General features: G+C 43.4%; 1 protein-coding gene across 1 annotated transcript in view; it reads left to right on the top strand.

The window, feature by feature from the left end:
* The first annotated feature begins 18,404 nt into the window (after positions 1 to 18,404).
* Positions 18,405 to 19,570, top strand: part of CLHC1 (clathrin heavy chain linker domain containing 1) — a 522,096-nt gene continuing 520,930 nt past the window's right edge. Inside the window, exon 1 of the mRNA XM_078649489.1 lies at positions 18,405 to 18,463. The gene's annotated coding sequence lies outside the window, so the exon portion shown is untranslated. The remainder of the gene's footprint in view (positions 18,464 to 19,570) is intronic.

Raw genomic sequence — 19,570 nt, 5'->3', positions numbered from 1 at the left:
AACAAGGGTCCATCCCCGACTCCCTGAAAGTTGGACAAGTCACACCTCTACTAAAGAAACCTACTGCCGACCCCTCTGATCTAAATAATTACCGTCCCATTACCAACATTCCGACTCTTGCCAAATTGCTCGAAAAATGCACACAAACTCAATTGGCTAGACACATTAATCAGTTTGATCTACTCAACACCCATCAATCAGGCTTCAGAGCGGACCACAGTACAGAAACTGCTATGATACACAATTGACGACGCCCTTCAAATCCTAGATCAAAACGATACCTGCCTCCTGATCCTTCTCGATCTCTCCTCTGCATTCGACACCGTCAAACATGAGAACTTACTTGACCTATTAAACTCAAGAATGGGTATATCTGGAACTGTGCTCAAGTGGTTCACGTCCTTTCTACACAACAGAACGCAGAAATTCAAGAACAACAACTTGATGTCTTCGCCAATACCCGTAACGCTAGGCGTCCCACAAGGATCCTCCCTATCCCCAACTTTGTTTAACCTAGTTATGGAACCTCTCACCACCTTGCTACAAGCATCCAATGTACAATTCCACATGTACGCCGATGACACAACTCTATCTCAAAGTACAATCACCCAAAGACATTATGCTCTTGAATTCAACGATCAGAAGCACCCAATCATGGTTGGCTGCTAATCACCTCAAGCTCAATGCTCTTAAAACAGAGTTCCTCTTGATCTCACCTCCTGCGAAGATCACTAGCACTCAAATCTGGCTTAAATACCTAACCGCACTCAATGTTCAGCCCATCATTGTGGACTCAGCAAAATCTCTAGGAATAACACTTGACACCAACCTCAACATGCAGGAACACATCAACAAAGCAACTAAAGGGGCGAACTATCAGATCAATACCCTAAGGAAACTCAAACCCTTCCTTCCAGCCAAAGATCTCCAAACTGCGGTACAAGCTCTAGTCATCCCTCGAATAGATTACGGCAGCATCGCCCTCTGCGGTCTCCCCCTAACTACCACGGCACCCATAGGAGCTTCTCTAAACGCTGCAGCGAGACTCATCACCGGTTTAAGAAAACACTCACACATTTCCCCTGACCTGAGAGCCCTGAACTGGCTGCCTTTTGAAGCCAGAATTCATCTGAAAATCGCCTGCATCACGCACAAGGCTGTCCACCTGAGCTCACCCGGATACCTCGCCCAAAAGCTGACGATTTCCGGAGGCTCTAGGAACACCAGAGGCACAAACAACCTTCTGCTAAAGCCCCAAAGATTCCGCAAGGAAAAAACGTATAAACGCTCCTTCTCAGGAATGGCACCCAGGATCTGGAACTCACTCCCCCCTGAAATCAGACTCATCTCCTCTACCATGCTTTTTAAGAGAGAAGTAAAGGCTATCCTCATGGCTAAATACACTTGAATTATTACTAGGGATGATATTCACAGACGGTACACCATTCAGTGTTACTAATCTTTTTTGCATTTCTGTATGACGCATGTTATTGACCTGCCTGAGTGTTTACGCTATCAATTATATTGCACTTGTATTATTATTGATGTATATGGCTGACTAAGCTCCACTTGTATCTTCCCCACCCCAATTGCTAGTTTACTCACACGCTGTTCCCTTAGTCTGTAAAGCGCTCTGATATCTGCAAAGATTTTGTTCTCGCTATATAAAACGTTCAAATAAATAAAATCACTCTTCCAGCGCATTCGCGGCCGCGCTTGTTTTTTAATTTTTTTCCCCACGTTGGTGGCATGCCGCTCTTGTACCCGTGATCGGACAGGGGGGCTCGTTTAATCCATTGTAGTGTGGAAGGAATATACAACCTTTTTGCTTTCTCTCATTAGTAAATTTCCATATTTCAGTGACAACTACAAATAGGTTTCTCAAAGTACAGGGCCAATAAAAGGATGCCGAGCAATAGCTTGGCAGGCAACAGAGGCGAATGACCAGCACCCTGCTTTGCAAAACAGTAAGCAGCTGCCTTAACTGTCAATAAGAGACTAAGTTACTGCTAGAAACCCAGACCAGCAAGTACGTTCACAAGATGGTCTCTCCTTTGGCAGACCCCGCAGCTTTGAGACCTCAGGCCGACCCTACAGGCCAAGTAGTATTTTTGCAACATGCTTATTTACTGCCTATAATAAATGACAAATGTGTGACTGAAACATTTCCATACTGAAGGAACTATATTGTCTTCCTCAAAGTCTAGCTTCAAGCCCAACTGAATCGCATACAAAGCATCACAAAGGGTAAGCCTGGTGGAGAAAACGACTCTCGGGCAGACTGCACCAGACCCAGACCTCGACAGACTCAAAACTAACAAAGAAAACCACAAGGCAGGGTGTCTACATTATCACACAGAATCTGTCAAATCAAATATTATAATTCCAATAACTGAAGTCTACGCAAGTGATACAACACTACAGGCAACCCATATCTCAATATTCAGCTACAACCAAAACTACTAGAAATCGTATATCACGGTTATTTCAGTATTCAGTACTTCCTAGCTCTTCAGGTAGGATCGTCCTCTGCAAGTCAGTTACATATATGATGGTCACTATTGTGACTTCAACCATAAATAATTTTTGAGTAACTGCCTTTAGCTATGGAGTATTTTTTCAAAGGAAAACTATGTTAAATATTTGACAGCTTGCGCTGCTCAGGAAAAGTCATCATAAACCTACAAGCGGTCTGAACTAGGATAGTTGAAAATTCGAGTGATATGCAAAGCCAATACATGCAGACGCTCCTCGTTACCTATAGAGCAGAATTCCTTAATGGAAGCACTCATTTTCTTTGAGACCGGCTAACTTTTTGGAAATACTTTCGTTTTTCTGGGCACCCTGTATATTGATGCTTTCCACGTCAATGAATGTCACGGCACCCTCCTTGACAAGCCTGCGATTAGTTAGATATGCTTGCAAACATATGGAACATGCATTCAAGATTTAAAACTAATAAATTGGCCCATCAGCCTCAGCACTAAAGTGAGCCATTTTTGAGGTAGACTTGTTCATGTTTGCAAGCAAAATTAGATCCCTCAGTCAAGAGCAGACAGCTGACCAACAGCCCCAAGCAGAGGTGGGCACAGGTAAAATGCGAATGCCTCCTTAACAGCCCAATCGATAAACCAGGCTGCCTGAAAGCAGATATGTATTTGTTACGGATGTTTTGGAAAACAATTAGCAAAACAGCTAAAGCTGCCTCTAATCTAAACCAATTTTATACAAGGCTGCCTTCCTGAAAAGGACAGATTTGATCCTTTACAAGGAAGCCCACATTTGACTAACATATTTCATATTACAAGCGAATACCTGGTTGGTCAATCTCTTTAAGAGTTGTGCAATGAGTTGGTATGCACAGCTTAACTTTCTTCAGTCTGACCAATCTGGGTTGATGTCCTTTCACCAAGACCGCAACCCAGCACATGACCTCGATGAAGAGGGCACATGTCCTACAAGTGAGGTTATTTCTACTCCAAGCTCAGCCCCTTTTTACAGCGTCTGAGAAACCTTGGAAGAAAGTTACTACCTGCTACATTTCAGAACGTTTAAAATAAATCCATTTATGCAGGATGGCCAGTCAGTGGAATAGGTTATTCATTTTCTTTAGTATTGCGACTCTACCCTACACTGCTTTTTCGTACATTACAACAGGTCCATTTTACAGAGCCTGGGTGCTGCAGAGGCTACTGCACACTATACCAAATGTAATACAAAATGTTTATTCCCAGACGTTTCAATCGCCCCAAAAAACACCCAAGAAAATCAGGCTTGTGCTATAGGATACAACCCAAGAGAGGCTTCGAATTTCACCAGCAGTAATTTACTCATTGGAAACATCTTTAAAAAAACCTGCACACTCCAGTTTATTTCCTGCACTTCGCCAATTGGCACAGATAAAAAGAAAAGAGCATAAATGGGAAATAGATGGGAACAAAGAGCACAATTTCATTAGATGGTATCAGGAAAACGTTTGTAAAGCAGGTGCACAGCTCATCACATTAAAACCCACCTTTTGAATGTTGTAATCAGACAAAGTGCGTCCGTCTTCCAGCTGTTTGCCAGCAAAAATCAGTCGCTGCTGATCAGGAGGAATTCCTATTTACATGGAAAGCATATATTAACACTAGTATTTAAGAACAATTCCAAAAAATACAGTCAAGTAGTGTACTGGTCTTTCAAGTTATACTATATAATCGGTTTGTGGATTCTTTGATGCGCTTGACCCTAGACAGCATGCTGATCCTTAACCCAAGGTTAGCGGTAAAACCAATTTCACTGATTAATGTGTTGTGCACTTAAGCAAACCATTCCATGCATACACTCCAGTTTATCTGTGGTAGATTAAATTAATAGGAGTTAGGAGTGATTATTAGTGCGGCCACGGGACTAAGCTCATGTAGATGGTTAGTGGGCTTAATTAATGAGCTAAACAAGATAAGGTATTCCTATGTTCCAGGGGCATGACTTTCAAGAGGTTATGGTGTTTTAAATGATGCATAATTTTCAGAAATGCTTGTACTCAGACATTTTGGTTTACTGTCCCTTCTCAGGCTGGTTAGTAGAAATATAGGATGCTTTTTTAAATGAATACAATTGGGGGATGCAGAACTGTCAAAACGTTAAACATAGTGTTATATTAGGTACTTAAGATGTCCTACAGCACACAATCCCATGAAACTTCACATAATCCTGGCTTTATAAAATGTTACATGCCTCTGGTTTGACACTGAACAAAATGGAGGGCAAGGAGAGCTTCATGGTATGGCTGGAGATCCAATCACCAGGGTGGTCAAAGGCTCCCTTTAGAAATGTAATTAAGACTTATCAAGGGCTACTAATTAGACTTCCCGAAGCACTGCCATGTGTTAAATGATGGAGTTAAGGTGTGGGAACCTTTAGGGGAGGCCCATTCCTTTGTCATTGCTGAGAACACTTTCAGTTGGGCTGATCACAGGTAAGTGCAGAATGCTCACACCTTTTTGTGCCCCAGCGATGGTACGAGTTTTTGCTTAAATTCTTGTAGCCTGAAGAGGCAACACCTCCACAAATCGTATACACCTATAAGTGTACCTTCACAACCTAATTATGGGCTGAAAGTTCTATTGGCCAAATGAATGGACATGCAGATTGTCACAAGGAGGGTTTTATGTTCCATAGAAAAGAACTGTCCACATCCCTCCCCATGACCTGCTAAAGAATGGCTTACGCAGACTGGCACATCTTAAGAGACTACCATTCACAGGGCTCATCACAAAGGTTTTACAACTATACAAACAGGTTCTTAACCAAATGCTCTGACCATTATTCATAGCACATGCAGGACAGTGATGTTTATCACAGAAATGAATTGTGAGATAAAGACTTAAAAACTTAGCACAAACTCAAATCAAAATCAGTCTACTGTTCCTTTAGTGCTTCACAAGACATTATGTAGTTAAATCAGGCAAAATGGAACAAGTTCGCAAGAATACGGACCACACAAGCATTGAGCGGGGGATGTTAACATACCTTCCTTATCCTGAATTTTAGCCTTCACATTTTCGATTGTATCAGAAGGTTCAACCTAAGAAACAAAACAGTTTAGCTATTAAAGACGAACTGCAGCAAGCTATGTCAAATTCTCACATCACCTAAACGAAAAGGGTGTTAAAATACACAGCAAAATATGAGGCTGTTGCTCAAAGGCCTAGTTCACAAGCCATTAAAGAAAAGAAACTACGTACCAAGCTTGCTAAATAACTATCAAATAGAAGCAAAGTTATGGCAACATATTGATAGTCAGTGACATCAATAAATTACGATAGAAATAAACAATGTATGGTAAGCAAATCTTTCAAACAGCCGGACAGACAATGAGGTGCAGATGTTCATCAAGACCAATTTGCTTGGAGAATACAAAGAGATCAGGAGACAAACTGCCACTCTTGAGACAGCACCAATTAGGATTTCCAACCTGAACAGGTAACCGTTTTTACAAGGGTCCCAAATTATAAATGAATAATTCCTCTGGAACATGGTGCAAATTGCTTTCCTTCTAGTTTAATTGTTTAGTGTTCCTAGGTGAGCTTTTTTTTAAAATTCTTTATACAGGATATATATAGCTTGAAAGTCACTGCTCGTATCACTTCCTGCAAGAGAAATTGGCAGCTAATCTCAGACTTCAGCAAACCACAACTTCTAATTTACTGATTGATGGCGACATGAATACCAAGGTTCAAACAGATCTCTGGGTTTACTAAAATGAAATGAATATTTTTGAGATTTTGCTAGCTATAGAAAACTCAAATGTTAGCGGTACACGGTTATTGTGTTCACTAGTGGCGAGGAGGTGCGTTGTATGGAATGAGTAAGTGAACGGTGACATAGCTTTTCTCAACTAAAATTAAATACTACCTCTACGTTAAGACTAGATTTAAAGGCTCTTATAACTGCGCTCATCTAAAAAAAAAATGTGCAAAAGTTCCAAATATCTTTCAGTTCTTAAAAAAAAGTCTTCCATTGGAATATCTAGGAGGGCGAGGGACTGGTAGAGGAGATCACATTTATTTTGGTTCCCTCATTTGGTCACCATACAGGATAACCTACTTGGTGATGAATGCAAGATGTGGCTTTTCAACACAAGGGTCATGTGAAAATTATATATAAAAATGTTAGAGTGGTGCAGAATACAGTGCAAGGCACAGTGGGTAACAATATAGCAGCAAAGAGTGTGCAGCGGCTCAGCTGGGATTTAATTGACTAGTAGCAGTTGAGCACCCCTACCTTATACCGGGGGCCTTGGGGAGTCACCGAACAAGCAGGGACAATTTCAGAACGTTGATGTCCAGTACAGAACTCTGTTTTTAACATCATGCATGGCAAGGGCTAAACCAAGGAGATAGGGTTTGCTTATCATTCGCTGGACAGGACTTCCAATATGCTATTTTATGCACTCAGATTATGCATGGTGACCTGTTGCCATCCTTTTGTCTAATCTAATGTGTATGGAATGCTAAATACCTTTGCTGTACCAAGTCTAGACAGCTGTTGTACGCAAACAAAAATGGTTTTTAAAAAAAGTGGTGCAGCAGGGGGAAGTGTTTCGCAGAGTGGTGCAGAGTACAGTGCACTGGCGAGAAGCAGTGTATAGTGCAGTGGTATATGCATGGTGTGGTGTGGTAGCACACCAACATTACAGCCAACACCTTTAATTGAAATCACCATTACATTTAAAGACAGTTTCACTGATAAAAGTATACAGCGGACAAACGATAATGTGCGGTATGTCATAACTTAGTGTACGGATTTGATAGTTTACTTCCTGATTTCATCAGGGCAGGTTAGCTGCAGTGATATTACTGAATTTGAGAGCAGCCTTTTATACCATGTCCCACCCCAATCTACTTTGGAGATTAAGAGAGGCTGGAATTACAGGTCAGCTTTTGAACGACTTGCCTCTTTTCTGAATAACAGAAGCTTTCAAGCGTACGAGGAGCTTTTCTTCTCAAAATCAAACCCTCTAAAATATTTCTCAATCTGTTGTCAAAAGACTTCGTGATACAAAATGCAGCTGCGTGGATACTGCTTAAAATACCTAAACGCAGTTCTATTTCCAATAAACTGGCTTCTTCTACACTGGTTGCCGGTATCTAAGAGTATACAGTTAATGGCCGTCTGTATAGCCCATCGGGCTTTGCAGAAGGAACACCAACTTCATCAACACTTGGTCTGTTCTTGTAGCGAAAGTAGATAGTTCGGATAGGCCGATTTATTTATTTATGCATTTTTATATAGCGCGGACTTTACCCGAAGGTGTCAGAGCGCTTCACAATAGGAACAGAACTGATACATGAGAACATTACAAGTGAGCAAATTACAAAAACAAACGTTACATTACATGAGGCAAAAGTGACAATCGTGAGCCAACAAAATACAAGAGGTAGCAAACGGTGCATTACAGGAGAAAGTGACATGTGTGCAGGTTACAAAAGCGTCAATAAATGGAGGACACAAACACAAAAACAAACATTACGTAGGCAATGGTGGCACTTGTGCAAGAATCGAAAGCAAACAAAAAGGTAAGAGGTAGCAAACAGTGCGATACAAGAGAAAAGTGACGTGTGCATGATATAAAAGAGTGCCAAACATAGGTAGAAGGATAATACTGCAATAAATGGCACTCTCAAACCACAAGTACACACTGGGAAGGCACTTCTATAGTCATGGAAAGAAGAATTTTCTATAATGGAAGGTCTTCCTTCAAGTAAAAGAGAGGGCGTGAATTAAGTTTGGAAGTGTCTTTGAAAGAGGAGAACTTTGAGGTCAGTTTTGAAGACCTGGAGGAGGTGGTGGTCCGGAGCTGGGGCGGAAGTGAGTGAGTTCCAGATTCTCACTGCGCTGCCTGAAAAGGATTGGGCCATCGATCTTTCCTTCTTGAAAGTGGGAGGTTAAAGCAGTAGATTTTCTGCATTTCGTGATGGTCTAGAGCCTCCTGAGAGTTTCAGTTTATTCGCCAGGTAGCGAGGAGAGGAGTAGTGCAAGGCTTTGTGGGTAACGCAGGCAGTCTTGTAGATAGATCTTGCCTCGGGAAGCCAGCGGAGGGTGGATAACATGGGTGTGATTTGGTCGCTTCTTTTGGCCCCATAAATAAAACGAGCTGCTGAATGGAGAACAGACTTGAGGGGGCGGCCAGTAAGAAGAGAATTGCAATAGTCCAGTCTGGAGAGGACCAGCGACTGGACCAGAGTTTTAAGGTCATGCTCCAGGAAGAAGCGACGAATCCCCCAAAGGCGCAGTTGGTATCGAGCAGACTTTGCAATTGAATTAATGTGGGAGAGTAGATCGAGTTTTGTGTCGAGGATGACTCCAAGGGATATTGCGCTGTCGACAATGATAGGTTTATTGTTCAGTAGATTCATCTGGTCCATCCATGGTTGAACCGGGGGAGGAGAAAGTGAGGAGGAGGAATTCAGTTTGAGGGATTCAGAATCAGTTAATGTGTTGACATCCAGTTTTGAATGGAGTCCAAAGTAGAGCTTAGGACAGAGATCATGAGTGGAGGCAACCTTGAGGTAGATTTGAGCGTCGTCTGCGTAGAGATGATAGTGTACCCCAGATTTACTTAGGAGATTTCCCAGTGGTTCTAAATAGATATTGAACAATGTGGGTGCAAGTATAGAGCCTTGAGGAACACCTTGACCCACCGCCAAAGGAGATGAAAGACTGTACGCTATTTTGATCATTTGGGATCTATCAGAGGAAGGAAGCAAACCATTTAAGCTCAGTGCCCTCCATTACCATTTTCTGTTGAAGAGTGTTGAGGAGGGTGTTGTGATTGACAGTGTCAAAGGCTGCAGAAAGGTCAAGGAGAATTAGAAGACCCCCCCCCCCCCCCCCCAACAGAGTATTCGCAGCACGTCATCAATCACTTGCAGCAGGGCTATTTCAGTGCTGCAGTTTTGGATGAAGCCAGACTGAAAATTGTCAAGAAGATGATTGTCCTTGTTTTTGACGAGAGAGTTGTTTTGCAACACATCTTTCTGTGATCTTCGCAAGAAAGGGTAGGTTAGTGATGGGGCGGAAGTTGTTGAGGTAATTCGCATCGGCAGTGGGTTTTTTAAGCAGAGGGGTGACCTGCCCAGTTTTGAAGGGAACAGGAAGGGAGCCTTGACAGAGGGAGAGGTTGACCAGAGTGGTCCAATAGGGAAGAGAATGGGTATAGAAGTCAATGGCAATGGCACTAGGGATGGGGTCAAGATAATGGTTGGAGGGCTTTGTTTCGAGGATGCACTTGAGGAGGACATCTTCAGAAATGGGGTCAAAGTTCTGCCAAATGGCTAGTGATTTGCGCTCTTCTGGGGGGGGGGGGGGGGGGAGGGGTAGGATGAGCGACCTGATCCACAAGTGATTTCACTTTTGTCAAAGAATACAGCGAAATCAGCAGCTTTCTTTGTAGAATCCTCCAACTTGGCAGTTGGGGGAGAGCAGCTAATATTCTTGAGGAGATCAAATAGTTTTTGGGGTCTATTTTTGGCTGAGTCAAGGAGGGTTCTGAAGTGTGATGCTTTCCCAAGGAAGATGTGCTTGTGGTACTTGGATCTTGCCGAACGAAGCGTGGACAAATTATTGGTGGGAGGTGCTTGCCTCCATTGTTTCTCCAGGAGTCTTAGGTGCTTCCTTTCTTCATAGAGGGATTTGTTGAACCAATGGAATGAGGAGGTGGTCAGACCAGTCTACGTGAATAGGGGTAGCGATAGAAAGCATGCCTGCTTTAGAAATAACAAGGTCCAGGATTGAGCCCTTAAGAGTGTGTTGATTCTGTGCAGTGTTGGATAAGATAGTTTGTAGAGAGGAAGGTGGCCAGCGATTCGCGGACGAGTCTTGCAGAGAGCCCCAGTGGAGATTGAAGTCACCCACGAAGGTCTGATTGTCACTTTGCGAGTATTGGTCGCTGATGAAGTCAGTGAGTTCCTCCATAAACGAAGGGCCGCTGCCAGGTGGGCGGTATATGACATGGAATCTGAGGGGTGAGCGGTGGTGTAGTTGAAGCTTAAGAGACATTTAAAAGTGCGGAAGGCGCTGATGGGAAAAGCCTTAAGTTGAAGGGAGTTTCTAAAGATGACTGCAACACCTCGATCACTCACATTCCCCGAAGATTAACACCTTGGCTGCTAAGGCTTTTCCCGCTGGGTGCTGATTTATTGAGTACCCCATTGTTCATGACAAGGTCAGCTCGTCATTAGCACAGGATCAGTGCACTGCATGACGAGCTGACCTTGTCATGAGCATGGAACAGGTTAAAAAAGGCTAGGAGCGGAGGACACTTGTGTTTATTTAGCTCCTAAAATATGGAACACCCCACCGGCAGCATTAAGAATGAATAAGGATTAACTAACCTTTAGGAAACAGCTGAAGACCGCATTATTCACTTAAGGGCTAAGGATTCTGAGACTGGTGTGAGATAGTTTAGCACTGGGAAGCCCGTTGGGTAGCCACACAACATAGAACCCGAATACCATCTCCAGGTGTCAACCAATTTGAAACAAAGAATGCAAGTAATTGTACCAAATGTAGTGCATGCCCTTGGTGAAGAACAGAACATGTGCCATCAGACAATTTAAATAAAAACGAGGCACGGATACATGCCAATAAACACCTGTGTAAGAAACACCACACCAGTGTCAGTTTACTGCATAATCATGTCCAATGTACCAACTGCATGTCCATGTGCGCCGTTGTTACATGTGTGTAACAATTAAACTAAGAGGGGCACCTTATTTTTCCTCAGACTAGTAAGGAAAACAGGCTTTTTGCAGGTTTCCCCCCTCACTTTTTTGCCCCATTTTGACTATGTTGTGGTGCAATGGCTCTGGAATGCCCCGAGCCCTGCTAAACAGGATTCAATGCACGTGCTTGGACCCTTAAAATGGTACCTATTTAATTGACATGTACCCATTTGGCAAAGCCTAATTTACATGCAAGTCTGTAGTATATAGTACCAGAGGTATACAGGGCCTGAAAGTTAGTGTTCCCCTGGGACTGCCACACATGTTGTGCAACCCTGTGTGGGACAAAGTAAATATGGCTCCTAATCTTTAAAATGGTACCTATTTAATTGACATGTACCCATTTGGCAAAGCCTAATTTACATGCAAGTCTGTAGTATATGGTACCAGAGGTATACAGGGCCTGAAAGTTAGTGTTCCCCTGGGACTGCCACACATGTTGTGCAACCCTGTGTGGGACAAAGTAAATATGGCTCCTAATCTACCCTTCCAAACTGGAAGGGTAGTTCTAAACTAACTACTGACATTTAGGGTAATGACAAAGCCCAAACCTTCCTTTTTACATCTCGTCTAGACAGTGCTGGCAATGTCTCGTCGAGACATGCTGTATTCAGGTATGGACTTTAAGCTCCACACATCTTTTTAATTGGCTACTGTTACTGTGCTTTGTAAATGGTGGCTATTGATTTGTCAATAGGCTTAGTAATCACTTCTTAGTACCGCCTTTTCTCCTGCTGTTACCTTCCAGGACTGCCCATTAAATGTTCTTACTCTACATGTTTTAAATACAGCATGTGAGCACTTTTTTGATAAAGCACTTTCGCCAGGCAGGACATGTTCTCCCCTAATGCCTTTCCGCCCGTCTCAGCTGCAATATTGGCAGCCGCGCCCTTTTCTTGTTTGTGGTTCACCGGCCTCGGCGAACACCCCCACCACCATTTCTTTATTTTTGGTACAATTGCGGCACACGCCTTTTAGCTCTAAACAGCTCAAGCCAAAGCGCGGGTGCTGCGATTGCTTCAAAAGTAAACAAAGAAAAATGCAGCCCCGCGCCTCTTTTCCCGTTTTTAAAGCTTTCACAGCACCTGCTCTTAAGATGTTTAAAGCTAAACAAGCGATTTGTAACAAAAGTAAAGAAATAGAAAAAAAAAACGTGCCCACCATTCCTTTATATTTGTTTACTTTTGTAGAAATGGTGGAACCCACGCTTTAGCTTTAAACCTCTTAAGTTAAAGGACAGGTGCCGCAATTGTCTCAAAAGTCAATAAATGGGGGGAAAAAAGCATTTGCAATGCAATATGTATTGCATTACTGAATGTTTGCGCTATGGGCGTTGCATTATTATTAGCAACGCCAATAACTTTCTGTAATGCGAGACCTATTGTATTGCAAATGCTTGTTAATATATGCAAATCCCCACGGTAGGGTGCTGTATGTTAAAAAGTGGAACCTGTACTTTTACATGTTCCAGCAATAAAACCCCATCATCAGTTTTTACTGTTGAAAGGCTAGTAGCCCCAATGGCAAGTACAGAGTAACAGGCTGACACTGCAGTCCTGCTCACTTCTGAGCTGAATGGGACTACTAAAGATCGTACTGCAGGGTATCAAAAGAATCAGTGCGTTAAATCGTATTTAATGTCATTGGTGGGCAAAGTGCAACTTAGAGTTTGGCACATAAGTGGCCCAAGGTTTACAGTGCCTGTTTACTGTTTGACTCTGGGTCTGTCTGGCAGACAGCTTCCTTCCTTCCTGGGGAGACGTGCTGACAACTCCCAGGAAACATAATAAATGTCTGCTACTGGAAAAGTGATCACCAGGCAGTAATCCAGACAGGTGTTAGGCAGAAAGGGGTGCTTCAAAAAGTTGGTTACCTTTGAAGGGCAAATGGGGAACAAATGGGAACAAGGCTGCACTATTCTTTAGACAGACAGGAAGGAAGGGAAAGCCAGCTGTAAAACTGGTTTTCCAAAGGCATGTATCCCGCTTGGTGGACACACCTCTAGGTTGGGCTAGGCAGCTCTGGGCACCAAGAGAGGGGCTTTGCCATGTTGGGAGTGGGCAGAAAGAGCATTTTGGGATTGCCCGATGCCATACTTCCCAGAAAGGTGTCATCCGGGAGGGAGGAAACCTGGCAGCCCATTGCCTACCAACCACAACCTACGCAAAGACCATTTTGGAGCATAAATAGGGCACCCCTGGCACACAGAACTCAGGCAAAACTGGATGGTCTGCCCTGCTGCACCAAGTTCCCAGCGAAGAGAGGGTGCACTGACATGGACTGCGCCTGCTGGGTAACAAAGAAGAGGGGCTGTGCCTGCTGTGTCCTGCTTAAGAAGTAGTAGTCTCCGGAGCCCAGCAAAAGCAAAGACTACAAGGGTCAGCCGACTGGCCCCTTGTTAGCAGCACAGGAACACAACGGCTGAAGAAGCCTGCTAAGGTTGGATGGTAGCCCAGATCGCTGCTCCCCGTCATCGTGCAGGACCAAGGACCAGGACCCGAAGCTTAGAAGTTGGAGTCTGCTGGACCAGAGGGTCATTGGAATGCAGCTTAGCCGCCTAGAAGGCAGGCTATAGCCCAGAGACGGACTTTGTGGGATGCTGAAGCCTGTACCCAGGACCCCCTCATCTTTGTACACTTAGTACCTACAAGAAGACACCACCCCCGCCCCCACACACCAGAAATACTTTAACATTTTGTGGTAGTGCACATTTACAGTGATTATTCTTTGCACCTATATCGCTTTGTACATGCTGGTTCCACTATAAAATGGTGCTGCTTTTGTGCGAGAGTCCCTTCTTCGTTTTCAAGGACTATGCTATTTTAGTGTTTATACCCCCAAAGCACGAAACACTTTGGCATTCGAGGATCTACATTATGATGTATGGGTCAGATTTGTAGTGGAGAAGTGTGGCTCACTGGTTAGAAGCAGCAGACCCTGAAGCAGAGATCGGCCCGGGACCAGGGTTCAATTTCCGACGCGGCAGGGTCTTGGGTCAATGTCCGCGGACTCGATAATTCTCGCCGAGGTGCCTACGCCAACCATGGGTCCCACTCTGCAACTCTGGGCAATAGCTTGCTTAATCTCCACTACGGCCCCATCAACGCCGGGGATGCCTGGCTTCACCTTGGAGGTGCCCAGGAGGGACCATCTCACAAGGAAAGCCAGGACGGGTTCCCCAGCGGTATACAGCACCAGGACACTCCGAGATGGAGTAACAGTGCGCTTTACAAGTATACTTACCTTACCATTTGGTTCTTGGATGGTGCGATTATATACTCTTCTCTTTAGAGTGGATACAGCATTGAGCTTTTTCTCCCCCCTTCATTTTTAGCTGGTCTAGCATGAACATAATTGTGTAGACTATGTTAGAGTGTATTAACAACCCGTGAAAGGCTTGCACATACTCACTGAGACTTGGTAAGCACAATGAATACGTGCTTCGGATGGATATTGATTTGATTTTTTTTTTACCCGACTATACTGCATGACTAGTTGGATAGACTTATAATTTTTTTATCATGTACAGTATAGGTCTTTGTGAACTTGTTTCCATTTTATGATTAGGAGCCTTCTGGGTACTGCCTGTTGAGAAAAATATGGTACTCCTCTGTCTAATTGTCATACACATAGGCAAGCGGGTGATACATTCAACATGATCATGCAGTACGGTGTTGTGTGATCTATGTCTTACAAGGGTGTGCTCGTTGGCATGTATTCATACCTAGTTATTTTTATTTAATTAGACTGACTGCAAATGTATATTGTCTCCTTAACACGGGGGTACACTACATTTGGTACAACTATTTCAATCTTTGGCTGTTATTGGGTTGACACTTGGGGATGGTGTTCGAGTTCTACGATACATAAGCAGAATGAATTGATAGACTGAATAAAGTTTAGACTGACTTATTACGTACAAATTATAGAAAAGTCTGCCTTAGACGAAACGCATCTTGGCTGTACATTACAAGAACATTCATTGGAAACTGGAAGTCTACCGATTGATCGTTGTATATACTCATTGATCACTGGAAACTTTGGAAATAAACCAGAGCAGACATTACACATTGGTGGCAGTTTAATACTGCAAGGAAGTGTTATACCCTGCTGTTACTATTTGGAGGTGCTACGGTGTGATTCTATAACTAAAGGGTGGTCTTGCCTGCATTTCATGTCTTCGATCTCTTTAATGGTAACATTTAATGGCAGCTAGCTCTTCTTGGCTGCTAGTTTACCCTTTAAAAGCACATTAGGACGATTTGGGTTCCAAATGAACCCCTAAGTACCTGACCATGCAGCACCCCTGCAAATCTCTCTGGGCGGAGCGTGACGCCTTTTGCTTTCAACTGGGCTAAGGAACCCCTCAAATTCGCCAACACACAAGCTACTCTCCAAGCAAGCTAACAACGCAAATGTGATTTATTGAACCAAAGTGGTAATTTGAGGCCCCAACAATTTACAGCACTTCAGCATTATTACCAGAGTGTAACAAAAAGGAACATCCCAAATCTTGGTGGGAAGGGCAGTACCAGTACTTAGGTTACTGTAAACTGCCTTTTCATTCCACACCTAGGTAGCTCTGACGTTTCAGACAAGTTCCCGTCCACAACATACAAGGTACCTCTGCCTTCGGAAGCTATCTCCAACCTTCTTCCGACTCATTCAGGAGATGTAGTCCTTGGTTGCTCCCTTCCACCTCATAGCCGCTATCCCTCCTTCCTCAAAGCAGCTTGAGTCACTGACCAAATCCATACAGTTCTTTAATTTCAATCGGACTCAGAACTAGGTGCCCACCTCACTCCATGTCACTATAGTCTTCATCCCTTAACTTTTCACATACGAATCATCGATTACACAAGTATTCGTCTAATTAGTTCAATAAAAGCAAAAGCAGCTACAAAACCCAGAATGTATTAGGTTGTCACACAAGTCCAGGAATATAAATAAGTGTCTGCAATGACCTGGAAGTAGGGGGTCAGCCTACTCCGATATATCTCATATGTGTGTACAATGAAAAGGCATGCAACATATAACACGAATGCACATCAGTATCACCAGCATGCCCAGTAAGAGAAACTAAAATGCATATTGCTGCATGACGGCGTATACCTGACCATTAGGAATCTAACCAAAGATTACCATGCGCATAAGGCACGGTACAAACATGTCTATTTTTGCCCAGATGTTTCAGTTCTACTGTAATAGCTAATAGAGAATACATTACTACTAAACAAACCACTGGCAGCTGGGTGCCATACCAATATAAAATACAGTTTTCACAACGCTCGCAGCTGACAAGCCAACTGTGGGAAAATGCAGGCTTGGGAATGCAAACGTAGAGTTAAGAACGTTATAAGGAACCATTGATTTTCATGCATTTTTGTAAAACGGTATCTGAAGTTCTGTATCTAGAAGTCAAAATAATACCAGGAGTTTTCATTGAAAATGCATTATGAATGGAACAGTTTCTGGCTACAGTAGTTAACACAAGTTTTAGAAAAACGTACTATATCTGCCAACAATTCTACCATCGACCCTGAGCACTTGCCAAAAAAAAAGCGATAGCATGTATAACGATTTGATATTACACAAACTAAGTCCGAAGGCTTTGCATAGAAGCCAAAAGTACACCATCAGATTTCAGTGCAGAAATGTACTCCCCGTTTTCGGACAAAAGTGCAAGAAAATACTAACGTGCATGCTACAGTGTATTGTCCAGTAAAAATGATGGCAACACAATCCTGACCTCAGAACTGCTGTTTAACTATCAGATGCAAGATCTCTTTCCAAACTAGCTTTAAAAGTTCGGATCCAAATATTATGAGTACTTCTGCAAAACTTCTTCGTAAAGCACGTCAAATCAAATCATCAAATCAAATCTCTTTATTCGGATTTACAAGAAAATCCATACAAGTACGTGATGTACAACGCTCAAAAGGTTAAACGGCATATTAGATAGATCACTACTGAGCTATATATCACCGCCACCAATCTTTAATCTGTACACATTAAAAGCAGATTCTTTTTAACCCGAGCACATGCTTGTAATAGCGAGCATGAATCTTGCATACAATCTTCAGAGACAACTGTCCAAGTCCAATTCTTGCAAAATATACACAATAGCAATCCCTCAATAAAAGGCAGATAAATGCGCTCCACGTCATCGCTAAAGACCCCATAAATATTTCGCAAGACAGCCAGTTATCCTTAAAAAAATTGCTACATACTACGGATGAGGCAGAGATTATAAATGCGCAAAAAGCAGGATATGCAGGTTACAGTCAGCCTGGTGCTTGATGTCACAGAGGGCAAGCAAAGGCTCGTGAAAGCCAATATGAAAGCATTTCACTGCAAAACGGACAGATGATCACGCCACTGATAGCGACATGGAATACCACACCAGACAGGTGACAGACCTAGGCTCAACTAAATACTGGGTAAGAGTACGCATAAAATACAGTAATATAAAATAATACCCAATTATAAATGCCATCCTGGAGGAAAAGTGGCGGCAGCGAGTAGGCTCTGCCACACACGTGTTGTTTGAAAAACTTGGCCTCGCCGAAGGCTTCGAAACAGGGACTCAAGCCGAAAACCACAAGTCTGCCCGAGATCAGAAACTAGGTAGGACGAGTCGAGCACATGAGCTTTAAGGCCAGGTCCCCAGTCACACTCTACCGGTCCCGAACACAAACTCGCATCATTACCGGAGGCCCCCGGTCACTCACCTCTAGGGTGATGGTTTTGCCCGTCAGGGTCTTCACGAAGATCTGCATGGCGGCGGCTCCACCTGCGGAGTAACACCGAAAGGTTAGTAAAGAGACGACCCCTCTCAGTTGTTTCCAAAAAACCGGAGCAATGCAGCACTCACCTCCTCCCAATGGCGGACGGCGAGAAAAGGACCTCTTGCGCACGCTACGGGGTTTTCCTGACGCCGACGCAGGGTGCACAGGCGTCCTGCGCACTGCCTGCCAGGAAAGACATTTGTTCAAAATATGAAAGAAATTAGTTCAAAATACTCTTCCTCGGCAGCTGCGTGGGAAGTGTTATCCCACGGAGCCTTTGGCGTGGTTTAGTACTTAATTAAGTAAAATAACGTTTAATGGAAATGCATACCAAACTTTAAAACGGAAGAACACGGCCCTCCAGGACCCACTGAATAGCAACAAACACAGCGGCCATTTCGGATGGTAAGGAGAACCCCTTGTTTTTTGGGAAACACTGAATGGTCATTGGCTTTTTAACTGTATAATCTAAAAGTAGTTGTAATATTTGCGAATATTCATTAGCAAGATCCCCTGCATATATATTTTAATACGTATTTCACACCCAATGATTTCCCTTTCATTTTCTTTTGCATCCATGCACTGAAATTTGCAAACGCCCGTCACTGTCATAATTAGCAAAAGCGTTGCATGGTTCTTTGTTGCCTCTCCCCCACATTACAAGACAACTAAAAACTCATTATCTTACCTTACCTTAAACGTATATATAAGGGAAAGGACCTCATTCCAATATGGCTGCCAAGAGTCAAGGACAAACCCTATAATCAAGGCTAATACTGGAGGCTGGCGGTTCAATCACTAAACTCAATGGTCAAGGTACTGCGTCTATAGAAACTTTTCAACTAAGGTGCATACTGGGAATTGTTCTTAATGGCTTTCGAACACACATTGCTCTGAATATCCAGACACAGCTATCGAGCGGTGTTGTATGTGTACAGTACACTAGAATAATAACGTTACGCTGTTCTCTGTAGTTAGTGTTCACTGCACCAGCACCCTATCTTTGATAGGTGCATTGTGATGTCACTGTAGAACATTCATGTATTTATTTGACGTCATGGACTGTTGTTGTGGATTTTGCCAGTTCTGCTGAGTTAGCCACGCTTGTTGCTGGCTGCTTGCAGGCCTCTTAAATCAATAAATCTTATTGATTTAACTTCGTTGAAGTTAATGTCTAGCACAGGAAGATTAAGCTACGATGCCTGCAACAGGCAAAGATTCCTTAAGGTACCCTGCTACATGCCAGGAAATGTAAATCAAGGCAATTTATATTTAATTACATCGGACAGTCCTGCCAAGCGTCACGCAACACGTGTGACGCCCACGCATTTCAGTTCGGTGATCCGCATCACCGCACTGAAACGAAATGTCACGCATTACCGTGACCTGCCAGGCGAGCCAACCGGCACCTGTCACACTGTGCCCGTGAACCGTGGCTCTCTGCTGCTTGAGGTACCGCCTGTGTCCCAAACAGTATTACATCAGACTGCGCCGCAGCTCTCTGAGAGCCGG

The sequence above is a fragment of the Lissotriton helveticus genome, chromosome 6 (assembly GCF_964261635.1).
Source record: "Lissotriton helveticus chromosome 6, aLisHel1.1, whole genome shotgun sequence".
In the NCBI taxonomy this organism is placed as follows: domain Eukaryota; kingdom Metazoa; phylum Chordata; class Amphibia; order Caudata; family Salamandridae; genus Lissotriton; species Lissotriton helveticus.
The sequence above is the reverse complement of the archived record's forward strand: the minus strand, read 5'-3'. Positions and strand labels throughout refer to the sequence as shown.